This window comes from Salminus brasiliensis, chromosome 10, assembly GCF_030463535.1.
Source record: "Salminus brasiliensis chromosome 10, fSalBra1.hap2, whole genome shotgun sequence".
Classification (NCBI taxonomy): domain Eukaryota; kingdom Metazoa; phylum Chordata; class Actinopteri; order Characiformes; family Bryconidae; genus Salminus; species Salminus brasiliensis.
The window spans coordinates 18,868,917-18,882,375 of record NC_132887.1 but is presented as its reverse complement, the minus strand read 5'-3'; the positions used below and the strand labels follow the sequence as shown (position 1 = coordinate 18,882,375).

The 13,459-nt window shown below is 39.2% G+C and overlaps 1 protein-coding gene across 1 annotated transcript in view; it reads left to right on the top strand.

Annotated features, from left to right (window-relative positions):
* Positions 1–7,692: 7,692 nt before the first annotated feature.
* Positions 7,693–13,459, top strand: part of plekhh1 (pleckstrin homology domain containing, family H (with MyTH4 domain) member 1) — a 45,515-nt gene continuing 39,748 nt past the window's right edge. Inside the window, exon 1 of the mRNA XM_072689599.1 lies at positions 7,693–7,858. The gene's annotated coding sequence lies outside the window, so the exon portion shown is untranslated. The remainder of the gene's footprint in view (positions 7,859–13,459) is intronic.

Sequence of the window (13,459 nt, the reverse complement as noted above, 5' to 3'; positions counted from 1 at the left end):
GGGACCTCAGCCTGTACATTTGTACTTCATTGCTTTTGGCTGAATAAACTACTAAATGTGCTGAAAATTGAAATGTGAAATTTTAGCATTACATTTGTAGCAGAGATGTGCATGTTGGCATATTATTAGTTTCACACAAATATTTTTAAGACTATTTAGCAAAACCCAAAATGTGTTTCCTTCCTGCTGTAAACAGTGTTAGTATTCTAAAGCAAACAAATTCCTGAGGTTGCAGTCAATGTAACTTAGGCATATTTATCACATTGCTCAGAGTAAAAACAGTGATCTGTTGGACCAGTATCTTCTTTCTGGGGACACCATGGCTTATAGGTTAGAGAAGTTTGCTTTGGACTCTAACGCTGCTGGTGTGGCAGGAAATGGGGCAGGGGGAGTGAAAGAGCATCACTTTCTCCTCCCTCAACATCCCATCTCAGCTAAGATGAACTTAAGCAACACCCAGTTGCTCCTCAAAGGCTGCCCACCACTCCAGGTGTGTATGCCCATTGTCACTAGTCTGTGTGTGTATATTCACTACCACAGATGGGTTAATTGCAGATGCTAAATTCCACTGCACTGCTTTGCGATGATCATAAAAGGTGATCTCATTATCTTATCTTTTACATAAGACTGGATATATCATAGATAATATCATGGAGCCATGGAGTCTTCCCACTCTGCTAAGCTTAAGTGCAGAGCCTGTTTTTTTTTTTTTTAAGATAAATATGTGCCAAAGCAGATTTTGCTCTCATAGGCGTAACAGTAAATTCCGCAAAAGAAAATCAGTGCAAAGTGTGACCTTCAACCCTTTGATTATTCAGTGTTTACAAGCCAATTCATCCTGGTCCATTGGAACTAAGCACTGGATCTTCCTTCCAACACCCTCTAAAAAACAGATGCTCATTTCATCATCAACTTGCAATTGAGGAAATACTCCCTTAGTGGCTCCAACAAGAAATTCACCAAAACAAGGAAGCCCTCCTCACAGCATGTAAACACCAGCTTGATTTCCCCACCGCTGACTGACTGCTCTCCTGCAGAGCTCTACTGCCTGGAGGACTTTTGCTTTGTCTTGTTTTCTTTTCTGAGATGTCATTTCATCCCACTTCAGAAACTGCTATCATTTTGCCTGGTTTCAGGGTCATCTGAACGTGTATTACATTCAGTTCCTTTGTGTTTCAGGCAACATTCTTACAAAATTAATTTCAGAAAAAAAACTAACTGTCCTAAAGGAAGTCTTGTGATTCGCTCTGCTTGACACGCCATCGTATGTTGTTGCTGAACTTATTTTCTGGGTTATTCTCTCCCCTCGCATTTTTTTAATGGAGTTTCCATCATGTTCCACCCTCCGAGGTTCCAGCGAGGCTGGCCAAATGGCAATAAAATGCTCTGGGACATCAGGAAGATGAAGTGAGCGAGCGAGTGAGCAAGAGTGAGAACCTGTTTGTTGACCTGCATCATGCCTCTATGAGCAGATTGGAAAACCGATTTTAACCCACTCTGTGAGTTCTACTCTACACATAGCTCACTCTACCACTGCGCTCTCTCTCTCTCTCTCTCTCTCTCTGTTTTTCTGCACTGCAGTGGAACAGGCATTGCAGAGCAACTGCGTCGGCCTGTCAGGAGTTGTTTTGACTGAGAGCAATGGAGCACTCTCTCTCTCTTACACAAGATGCTTGTAGACGCCAGGGCCAAGACCAGGGGCAGTTACAGCAAGGAGAAAAAGGCCACACTATGGCTGTGACCGTCACAGGTTTTAGGGTGGGGGGTTTGGGGGGCGGCAAAGGCAGGGGAGACAGGGGCATATATACCCTTGATTTCTTTGTTTTTAATGCCCAAGGGGGGTTGTTGCATGGTTTATTATTGAGGTATTTTTTATATATTATACATATATATTATACGATTAGTCTAAGGATTTTGGTGGACAATAGAAACATGGCATTATGCAATAAAACTGAATGCCTGTGCTGAATATGCATACTTATATTGTTATTACTACTACTGATCATATTTCTTACTTTTGTTATAATGCCTCAGTCGGCAGATGTATGTATATACACACCAATCAGCAATAATATTAGTTATGCCTAATATTAAGAAGGTCTTAGCCAGCTCTGAGTAATTGAGGCAGATGACCTTGTCACCGATTCACAGGTTGTCCTTTGTTGGAGGCTTTTGGTACATACTGACCACTATATCTCATAAAAACTCCCCAGGACCTGCCTGATGTTTTGGGGATGTCCTGATGCAGTTCTGGCCTAATGTATCCACCCCTTGGCAGATGCCATTTATTTATTTATTTTTAAAATCATGACCCACCTAAATGTGATCCAATACATCCTAGCATTATAACATAAAGTATTCATACCTCAGCACACTATTTAAAATGTTTAGTCAGAGCTGCATATGTTCTCGCAACCCCTTCAAGTAATTTCTCTATTATTTATTCACTGCATTCTTCAATAGAGTGTTCCAATGAAGAAATGCTGTGAAGAGGCGTCCAGCAGAAGGACACAACTGCCAAAGTGGCCCTGTGCTGTACAGCAGGGTGCGGCTGACAATGACCTCAGCACTCCACACTTTATACGGCAAGAGAAAGGCCTATAAAGCCAGCACAAACAACCATGTATTAACCCAGAAAGAGAGGGAGAAAGAGACCCACATGTCTTCCTATTTTATCTAAACAAAATCCGTGAGCTTGTGTTGTAAAACCACAGTCAGGAAACCCACAGAAGGGATGCTGGAAGTGCAGCAGCTGAAAATGACATCAGACAAGGCAGACTGGGATATTAAGCATCTCCATCTTAGAGTGTAGAAGATGTAGAGTTGTAAGGTCTATATATATATATATATATATATATATATATATATATATATATATATATATATATATATATATATATATATATATAGTTTAATATTACTAAAAGCTTTAGCAGAATGCAGAAATAAAAAGAAATAAAGTAACATTTTAATTGACAAAGATGTTGACATATCAACAGATATTTTTCAGATAATTCTGAAAGTGAAACCCATATCAATACTAATTTTCTGTAGTATTAAGATCACCCATATTACATAACAGAGAAAATTCAAAGGCTTTGGTAATTTCTGTATAAAGGGAGTATATGGCATGCACATCTACTCCCTTTATACATTTAATGACTGTATTTAGCTGAGTCTGCTGAACTCGAAATTTAATTTGGTCACTTTAAAAGGCCTGTTGCTTGTGTTTTTATGCAATGTTTATTATCTCCTAAACTTTAGTAATATTATCTCCTGAACTGTAATAATATTAGCTCCTAAACTTTAGTAATATTAGATCCTAAACTATAGTAATACTAGCTCCTAAACTGTAGTAATATTAGCTACTAAACTGTACTAATGTTAGTCCCTAAACTGTAGTAATTTTAGCTCCTAAACTGTAGTAATATTAGCTCCTAAACTTTAGTAATATTAGATCCTAAACTGTAGTAATGTTAGCTCCTAAACTATAGTAATGTTAGTCCCTAAACTGTAGTAATATTAGCTCCTAAACTGTACTAATGTTAGTCCCTAAACTGTAGTAATTTTAGCTCCTAAACTGTAGTAATGTTAGTCCCTAAACTGTAATAATATTAGCTCCTAAACTGTAGTAATATTAGCTCCTAAACTGTACTAATGTTAGTCCCTAAACTGTAGTAATGTTAGCTCCTAAACTGTAGTAATGTTAGTCCCTAATCTGTAGTAATATTAGCTCCTAAACTGTACTAATGTTAGTCCCTAAACTGTAGTATTTTTAGCTCCTAAACTGTAGTAATGTTAGTCCCTAAACTGTAGTAATATTAGTCCCTAAACTGTAGTAATGTTAGTCCCTAAACTGTAGTATTATTAGCTATTAAACTGTAGTAATATTAGCCCCTAAACTGTAGTAATATTAGCTCCTAGACTGTAGTGATATTAGTCCCTAAACTGTAGTAATATTAGCTATTAAACTGTAGTAATATTAGCCCCTAAACTGTAGTAATATTAGCTCCTAGACTGTAGTGATATTAGTCCCTAAACTGTAGTAATATTAGCTATTAAACTGTAGTAATATTAGCCCCTAAACTGTAGTAATATTAGCTCCTAGACTGTAGTGATATTAGTCCCTAAACTGTAGTAATATTAGCTATTAAACTGTAGTAATATTAGCCCCTAAACTGTAGTAATATTAGCTCCTAGACTGTAGTGATATTAGTCCCTAAACTGTAGTAATATACGCTCTTAAACTGTAGTGATATTAGTCCCTAAACTGTAGTAGTATTAGCTCCTAAACTATAGTGATATTAGTCCCTAAACTGTAGTAATATTAGATATTAAACTGTAGTAATTTTAGCTCCTAAACTGTAGTAATATTAGCTCCTAAACTGTAGTGATATTAGTGCCTAAAATGTAGTAATATTAGTCCCTAAACTGTAGTAATATTAGCCCCTAAACTGTAGTGATATTAGTCCCTAAACTGTACTAATGTTAGTCCCTAAACTGTAGTAATATTAGCTCCTAGACTGTAGTGATATTAGTCCCTAAACTGTAGTAATATACGCTCTTAAACTGTAGTGATATTAGTCCCTAAACTGTAGTAATATTAGATATAAAACTGTAGTAATTATAGCTCCTAAACTGTAGTAATATTAGCTCCTAAACTGTAGTGATATTAGTGCCTAAAATGTAGTAATATTAGTCCCTAAACTGTAGTAATATTAGCCCCTAAACTGTAGTGATATTAGTCCCTAAACTGTACTAATGTTAGTCCCTAAACTGTAGTAATGTTAACCCCTAAACTGTAGTAATATTAGTCCCTAAACTGTAGTAATGTTAACCCCTAAACTGTAGTAATATTAGCTCCTTAACTGTAGTGATATTAGTCCCTAAACTGTAGTGATATTACTTCCTAAACTGTAGTAATATTAGCTATTTAACTGTAGTAATATTTGCTCCTAAACTGTAGTGACATTAGTCCCTAAACTGTAGTAATATTAGTCCCTAAACTGTACTAATATTAGCTCCTAAACTGTAGTGATATTAGTCCCTAAACTGTACTAATATTAGCTCCTAAACTGTAGTAATATTAGTCCCTAAACTGTACTAATATTAGCTCCTAAACTGTAGTGATATTAGTCCCTAAACTGTAGTAATATTAGCTCCTTAAGTGTAGTGATATTAGTCCCTCAACTGTAGTAATATTAGCCCCTAAACTGTAGTAATATTAGCTCCTAGACTGTAGTGATATTAGTCCCTAAACTGTAGTAATATTAGTCCCTAAACTGTAGTAATATTAGCTCCTAAACTGTAGTGATATTACTTCCTAAACTGTAGTAATATTAGTCCCTAAACTGTAATATTAGTCCCTAAACTGTAGCAATGTTAGCTCCTAAACTGTAGTGATATTAGTCCCTAAACTGAAGTAATATTAGCTCCTAAACTGTAGTGATATTAGTCCCTAATCTGTAGTAATATTAGCCCCTAAACTGTAGTGATATTAGTCCCTAAACTGTAATGATATTAGCTCCTAAACTGTAGTGGTATTAGCTCCTAAACTTTAGTAATATTAGCTCCTAAACTGTAGTAATATTAGCTCCTAAACTGTAGTAATATTACATCCTAAATTGTAGTAATATTAGTCCCTAAACTGTAGTGATATTAGTCCCTAAACTGTAGTAATATTACATCCTAAATTGTAGTAATATTAGTCCCTAAACTGTAGTGATATTAGTCCCTAAACTGTAGTAATATTAGCTCCTAAACTGTAGTGATATTAGTCCCTAAACTGTAGTAATATTAGCTATTAAACTGTAGTAATATTAGCTATTAAACTGTAGTAATATTAGCTCCTAAATTGTAGTGATATTAGTCCCTAAACTATATTGATATTAGTCCCTAAACTGTAGTGATATTAGCTCCTAAACTGTAGTAATATTAGTCCCTAAACTGTAATAATATTAGCCCCTAAACTGTAGTAATATTAGCTATTAAACTGTAGTAATATTAGGTATTAAACTGTAGTAATATTAGCTATTAAACTGTAGTAATATTAGCCCCTAAACTTTAGTAATATTAGCTCCTAAACTGTAGTAATATTAGGTATTAAACTGTAGTGATATTAGTCCCTAAACTGTAATGATATTAGCTCCTAAACTGTAGTAATATTAGCTCCTAAACTTTAGTAATATTAGCTCCTAAACTGTAGTAATATTAGCTCCTAAATTGTAGTGATATTAGTCCCTAAACTGTAGTGATATTAGTCCCTAAACTGTAGTATTATTAGCCCCTAAACTGTAGTGATATTAGTCCCTAAACTGTAGTAATATTAGCCCCTAAACTGTAGTAATATTAGCTATTAAACTGTAGTAATATTAGGTATTAAACTGTAGTAATATTAGCTATTAAACTGTAGTGATATTAGTCCCTAAACTGTAGTGATATTAGCTCCTAAACTGTAGTGATATTAGTCCCTAAACTGTAGTGATATTAGTCCCTAAACTGTAATAATATTAGCCCCTACACTGTAGTAATATTAGCTATTAAACTGTAGTAATATTAGGTATTAAACTGTAGTAATATTAGCTATTAAACTGTAGTGATATTAGTCCCTAAACTGTAGTAATATTAGCTCCTAAACTATAGTAATATTAGCTCCTAAACTGTAGTAATATTAGGTATTAAACTGTAGTAATATTAGCTCCTAAACTGTAGTGATATTAGTCCCTAAACTGTAATAATATTAGCCCCTACACTGTAGTAATATTAGCTATTAAACTGTAGTAATATTAGGTATTAAACTGTAGTAATATTAGGTATTAAACTGTAGTAATATTAGCTATTAAACTGTAGTGATATTAGTCCCTAAACTGTAGTAATATTAGCTCCTAAACTGTAGTAATATTAGCTCCTAAACTGTAGTAATATTAGGTATTAAACTGTAGTAATAGCTCCTAAACTGTAGTAATATTAGATATTAAACTGTAGTAATATTAGGTATTAAACTGTAGTAATATTAGCTCCTAAACTGTAGTAATATTAGATATTAAACTGTAGTAATATTAGCTATTAAACTGTAGTAATATTAGCTCCTAAACTGTAGTAATATTAGATATTAAACTGTAGTAATGTTAATTTGTCAGTGAAGGCCTTGTCAGCTGGACAGAACGTGAACTCAGTTGTTCAGAAGATGCTAAATGTTTTGTCTATGTTTTACACACAGACGCTGGAATCTGCAAAATACAACCATGATGCTCATTGAATATTTAGTGCTGGATCATTGGAGGCTGACCGGTCCAGTCTGTGAATAGACAAAAAGAAAATAACAGATCCTTCCAGGCAGACTGCTGGCTATAGAGAGAGGTCTCTTCAAATAAATGGTTTTAGTGGGATTTTAATTCTATTCATTTATTGATTTATTTCGTGTCTTTAGGGTCCACAAGCGTTTTCACTGAAATAAGGGCTCACATTAGGAATAAAAAATTCATCAAGACATCGTTTTGGAGAGGAGCGGGAGCTCTGATGCAACTTCCGGTCTCTGAATGTGTGCATGTGTTCGTATGGGGGGGTAAGCTGAGAGTTGTGAGGGGGCAGTGAGGGGGGCATGGCTAGAGTGAGGGGGGCATGGCTACCGGCGTCATTTGATCCTGCCTTCGGCTCTTTAAAGGAATGAAGGATGAAGTTGGTGAATGGGGATCGGGAGCTGTGTTGTGTGGAGAGAAGCTTAAAACAGCGCGAGCGAGAATGAGCGCTGTGCGAGTGAGAGAGCGAGAGTCGCAGCGCTCAGCACTGTAGCAGCGATGTGAAGAGCTGCCGGCTGGAGCAGTGGAGTCAGAAAGTGTAGAGAAAGGACAGTCGCAAGGTAGGTAACTCTAAACCAGGGCTTTTCCAGCGTATGCCTGCCGGTACGGCGAGCTCACGGCGATAACGCGTGTGAGTGGTGCGGTGTGATTCACTGGCCAGTGTTTTGAATGAGGTACGAGGTCTGGATTTTTTGCGCTTCGCTCTTCTTCTTGCCACGAAGTTTGCCAAGCAGTGGCAGGCGGTAGCTTCAGCGGGGATGAGTCGAGCAGCCCGGCTGTCTGCGGCACACCTGTGTGGAGTGACCATTTTTGGACAAAATGAATGGCGAGAGTCCAGCCGCGTCCAGCAGCGTTGCATGCACCCTTTGCACACTAGGTCAGAAAGCTGGAAGCGTCTTGCGTTCGTGGTTTTACTACATGGGCACGTTTAAAAATGAGCAAGGACAGAATTGCACCCCTTTGGTCACTTCCATGGTCACTTGTCCAGCCTTACTTGCACTGATTGAGGAAGAACTTTATTCTTATACAGGACAGTCGTGTCATGGTCACTTGTCTAGTCATATAAATATATAATGCTCATGATGTGGTCACTAGAAGATGGGCAGTGCTCCCCTTTGGTCACTTTGGTCACTGTGGTCACTGCTCAGCTGTCCAGTCCTACTGGTCTTGAGTAAAGAAGACTGTTACTTTCGTGGTCACTTGTCCAGCCTTACTGGCTTTGGTCATTAGAAGAGAGGGATTTTTCCTTTTTGGTCACTCTCATGGTCACTTGTTCAGCCTTGCTTGTACTGGTTGAAGAAGGGCTTGGACTTTCTCATCATGAACATGTCATGCTTGTCCATATGAGAAAGAGAATTATTCGGCCCAGCTCACTTTCATGGTTAGTTGTCCTGCCTTACTGGCAGGCTTTGGTCACTTTTTGGTCAGTCTCATGGCCAATGAGATTGAGAGTGCATGATCATGTCATGGTTTCTTGTCCAGTCCTACTGGCCTTTGAGGAAGGAGACCTTTATAAACTTTGTATACACATTGTATGATCATGCTGTGGTCACTACAAGATATAAAATTCTCTCCATTGGTCATTTTAACTATCACCTGTCCAGTCCCACTGGCCCTGAGTGAAGATTACTTAAGAAACTCTTTATGAATGCATAATCATTGATGCTCGCTTGTCCAGTGAGGAAAGAATTGTTCGCTCTTGGTCACTTTAATGGTCACATATTCAGTCTTACTGACTTTGGTCACTGGAAGAGAGGGACATTTTCCTTTTTGGTCATGCTCATGGTCACTTGTCCAGGTTTACTTGCCCTGCACTTGTCACTACAAAACAAATGGTTGCCCATAGATCACTTTTATAGTCCAGTCAACCATGCCTTGATAGAAGAAGGCTTCAACAAGCTCATTCTAGTCCTCATGGTCACTTGTCCAGCCAAACTGGCCTCGGGCTTCAGGAAGAGCTTATGCTCATGCCCAGTCCCTCACCTGCTAGCATGCACTTTAGCATGTTAAACTGCACGGACGGAACTGCTTTATTGAGTTTGCTCACTGCTTAACCTCAGTGACCCCAGAGTGTGGCCACTCATTCACGGAGAGGACGCCCGGACTTTTCCTTTGCACCCTGCCCAAACCCAGCCTTGCGTTTCACCACAGCGACCGGGGAAATTCAGGGAAATGTTGCAGGAGTGCCTGTGACTGGTTCAGCATAAAAGCTGAGTTCTAAATCATAAGCTGTTTCATTTAGACATCACATAGACAACACATGGCAGTTCTGCTTCTTGCTAACATCCTAAAAAAATAGGTGGTCTGGCTTTTGGAGGCTCGTGTAGTAGACACACACACACACATTGTCTTTTTTGGAGCCTGAGTGGGTCCCTGTCCCTTGCAAGCACCCAGACACCTACACTCTACAAATGCCATAGAAGATTTTGCTTTCATAAAGAAGCATATAAGAACATTTTAAAGGCTTAAAAAAAAAAATACAAAGGTTCTTCACCCTCACAGCTGGTTCCTATATGACATTGCTCTAATTACCCCTTGTAGCACCTTTATTTTTAAGAGTGTGAAGTGCTGCACATTATCATGATCATGGTATTATTTCCATTGGATGGATCTCCTGGATGCAATACACCCATAAAGACTTCAGTGATTGGTCAAAGGCCCCATTGGCTCATTACAGTCTACTGTGGTGTCACAGTATTGCGAAGCCCAATATAGACAATAATGATCAACAAACTATATGTTGCCCAGCCCTAGTGTGTGGTATATGTGGGTGTGCGTGAGTGTACCCTTGTTGGACATTGCTGAAAATGTTTACACCTCAGCACCATGGAATGTCTTAGGCTATATTTACTACTTCGGCTGATAATGAGGGTGGCCAGCTTACAGTAGCCTGTTATTAGGTTGCGCGTGGTGCTTCCTTTAGAGCAGGAGGAGGAGAAAAAAGAAAGGCAGACAAGACTGAGAAGAAGAGAAGAGGAGCTTTCGGGAGCCTCCATGCTTCATCTGCAGCTGTTCGCCACTTATATACATCATTCTGAACTGTAGGCAGTGTCTATTTATTCCAGCACTTACAGCTTGCTCAAGCGCTATAGAACCAGCAACAGATGTTCATTTTCCATCAATATGAACATTCCCAGGACTTAGGGGGTAGTGGTGTGCTTTTCTCATTGATGTCTTGTAGGTAGGACAGTAAAGCTCTGACCTCACAACGACTGAATTACACTGTGATTCTTTAGTAAACAAATCTCAGATTTCACCCTGACTGGATTCGGTTCAATAAAACACCCACAGCAGCTCATCTGGAGTGTCTGAGGTTGGTCAGGATGTTCATCATATCTTCATCTGCAGTGGCATCTGTCAAAGGATGCATATATTAGGCAGCACATTAACAGTCAGTTGAAGGTAATGGGTTTGAAGCAGGAAAATGGACAAGCATGAGAATCTGAGCCACTTTCACAAGCACCAAATTGTGACGGTAAGACAACTGGGTCAGAACATCTCCAAAACATCTCATGCAGGTCCTGTGGCTTTTGTCTGGTATAGAGTGATCAGGAGGCCCATGGAGGCCCAATCAATGGAGGTCCCACCTCAAAACCTACAGGACTTACAGAGGATCTGCTGCTGATGTCTTGGTGGCAGATATCACAGGATGCCTTCAGAGGTCTTGTGGAGTCCTGGCAGGTGGTATTAATGTTTTGGCTGGTAATGTATATGGATTTAAGGTTGCAGAATAAATTTAGATTCAAACAGTCCTAAACCGATGCAGCCACATGGCCACATTCTGAGCCATGCTTTGTGATGCGAAGATGCATTTCTACACCCCTGATTTAATAACTGCTCTGTTCTTGTAGTCGTATTTTAGCTGCACATGTCATGTTATGCCGGCTACCTCAAGCCAAGAGCAGAAAGAGCCAGACGGTCAGAGTTTGAAAGCTGCGGCGGAGTCTCTGTGCCATTGTTTTTGAGAACAGTTGCAAAGTTACGTGTGCTTCACGGTCAGACAGCTCTCCAGTGCTAATGTTACGCAGTGGCTATAAATTGTGGCGCAGGCAACGAATGGAAACTTTGCTGCTGACTGGAGAGAGACAGAAACAAAAGCAGTCAGACTAGGTTTCAGTGTGTGTGTGTGTGTGTGTGTGTGTATATGAGTGAGAGGTGGCTCCTTTCAATTCTCTGTCTGAGATATATGGGTTACGCTGGAGTGGAGGGTTCACAGATTACATGCTGCAGCCTGTAGTACGGCTGTTTATGTGGAAGAAACAAGCATTACATGTTCACATGCATACACACCATCAAACACACAAATACACACACACATACACTCAGACACCACAAGCTGACCCAGATCTGTACCCTTTTTTTCTGCTGATTTGAGTAATTGGGATGAAATGCCAAACTCTTAGGAAACCAGTTGGATCATGACAGCAACAATCTTAAAAAACAACATTGGGGATTTCAGAAGTCTGATAGGATGATATCACCTAATCACCCAATGGCTTACATCACCACAGCTGCGTGTGAGTTTGTGTGTGTGTACAGTACATATGTAGGTGTGACTCCATGAGAATGAAAGCATGCAATAATAGGAGAGGTTCTGCTGGACTAAATGATGCACTAGAGAATTCTCTAGTGGTACTGCTGTGGACCTTGGTGACCCCCACACACCTCTACCTAGTTAGCTCATTCTCAGCTGCCTCGCTGGAGAGCAGAATGAGCCAGATGCGTTAGGCCGTGACTCTTAAAGGGAAGATCTGATTTTGGAAGCTTGCTGTAGCTCATGAATCAAAAGCAGTTGGTCTGCATCGACCATAAAAGGTTATACAGGCTACAGTACATGTCCCGCTACTGTATGCTCCACATTTCATCACAACACAGACTAGAGGTGGGCAATAAGCTGATGTTTTATTGGTATTGTGATGAATTTTGTGGGGTGGGGGGGGGGTGTTGTTACGCTAGCAGCAAAGTTTTAAAAGGCACCGCTAGTACCTAAAAAGCTGTCAATGTTAAAGTGTATTTTGGTACATGGAACTGGAAAATCTGCTTTTTTCAGGCAAAATATCAGGACTGAGCATCCCCCCACCCCACCAGTGATGCAGTGATGTATTCTCTTACTCCTAATATGTTATTTAGGAAAATCCTGTTTTAAATTACAACTAATTTAACACACCTGACTCAGGTAATTAGGCCTTCAGGGCCATCTGAACGTGAGATTGTAGTTGGATTAGGGGTGCAATAGAACTCTGCAGGAGAATCATCAAGAGCAAAGCAAAAGAAGAATCTTGAGCTGTACACTGTTTCTGCAGATGTATAGGCAAACCCTAGGTGTTCTCTAGGTGTACTGTGTGACTGGACTAATTAGCATTCATCATGACAGAATAATATTAAATAAAAAAACATATAGACTGATTATCAAAGCAGGTAACCTCTCAAACTCCTCGGAACCACCGGTGGTTCTTGGCTTTCCCCCCTCACTGTCAGGACTTAGGAACAACTCGGTCAATTTGCATTTGCTTTCTATGTGTTTACAGATTAAATCATCCTTAGGGTGTGATAAAAGTCACAGAGCATAAAGGGTTAAACAACTGCAGGCAAGGGGGTGGGTTATACAGTATTAGGCATCAGTCAAGATTTTCTTCTCTCCATTTTCCAAATGGGTGAAAATGGAGAGAAGGTTTTTGAGACAATGACTCTGTAATAATCATATATAAAACTGCAATAATTAAATATCGTTTATTATCGGTCTTGGTGCCCCCCGGGCAATGCAGTTTATATAGTATCATTATAAATCACCCAGAATATGATCTGAAAAGAGAACCGGTAGCTTGTGAAAAGGGCCGATACACTGGAAAAACTATGCCAAGGAGTGAAATGTAAAAAGGGGGACCTACACAATATTAGGTTTTAATGTTGTGGCTGATTGGTGTATATGTTATATACAGAAGGTTGGTGTTGCTTCCAAAGTTTTAAACTAGTGAAGAGCCCTCCCTTGGATTTATATGGCCTGGTGTGTTTGTGGACAGAGTGTAGGAGATGGCACAGAGGCAGACTTTTGAAAGAGCTGTCATGCTTGTTTACCATTTCAAGGTGAATCTGGAGGTCTTACTTATCCCTCTTGTGTTTACAGAGTTGAAGAATAGCAGAGAGAGAGAGCACGAGAGAGA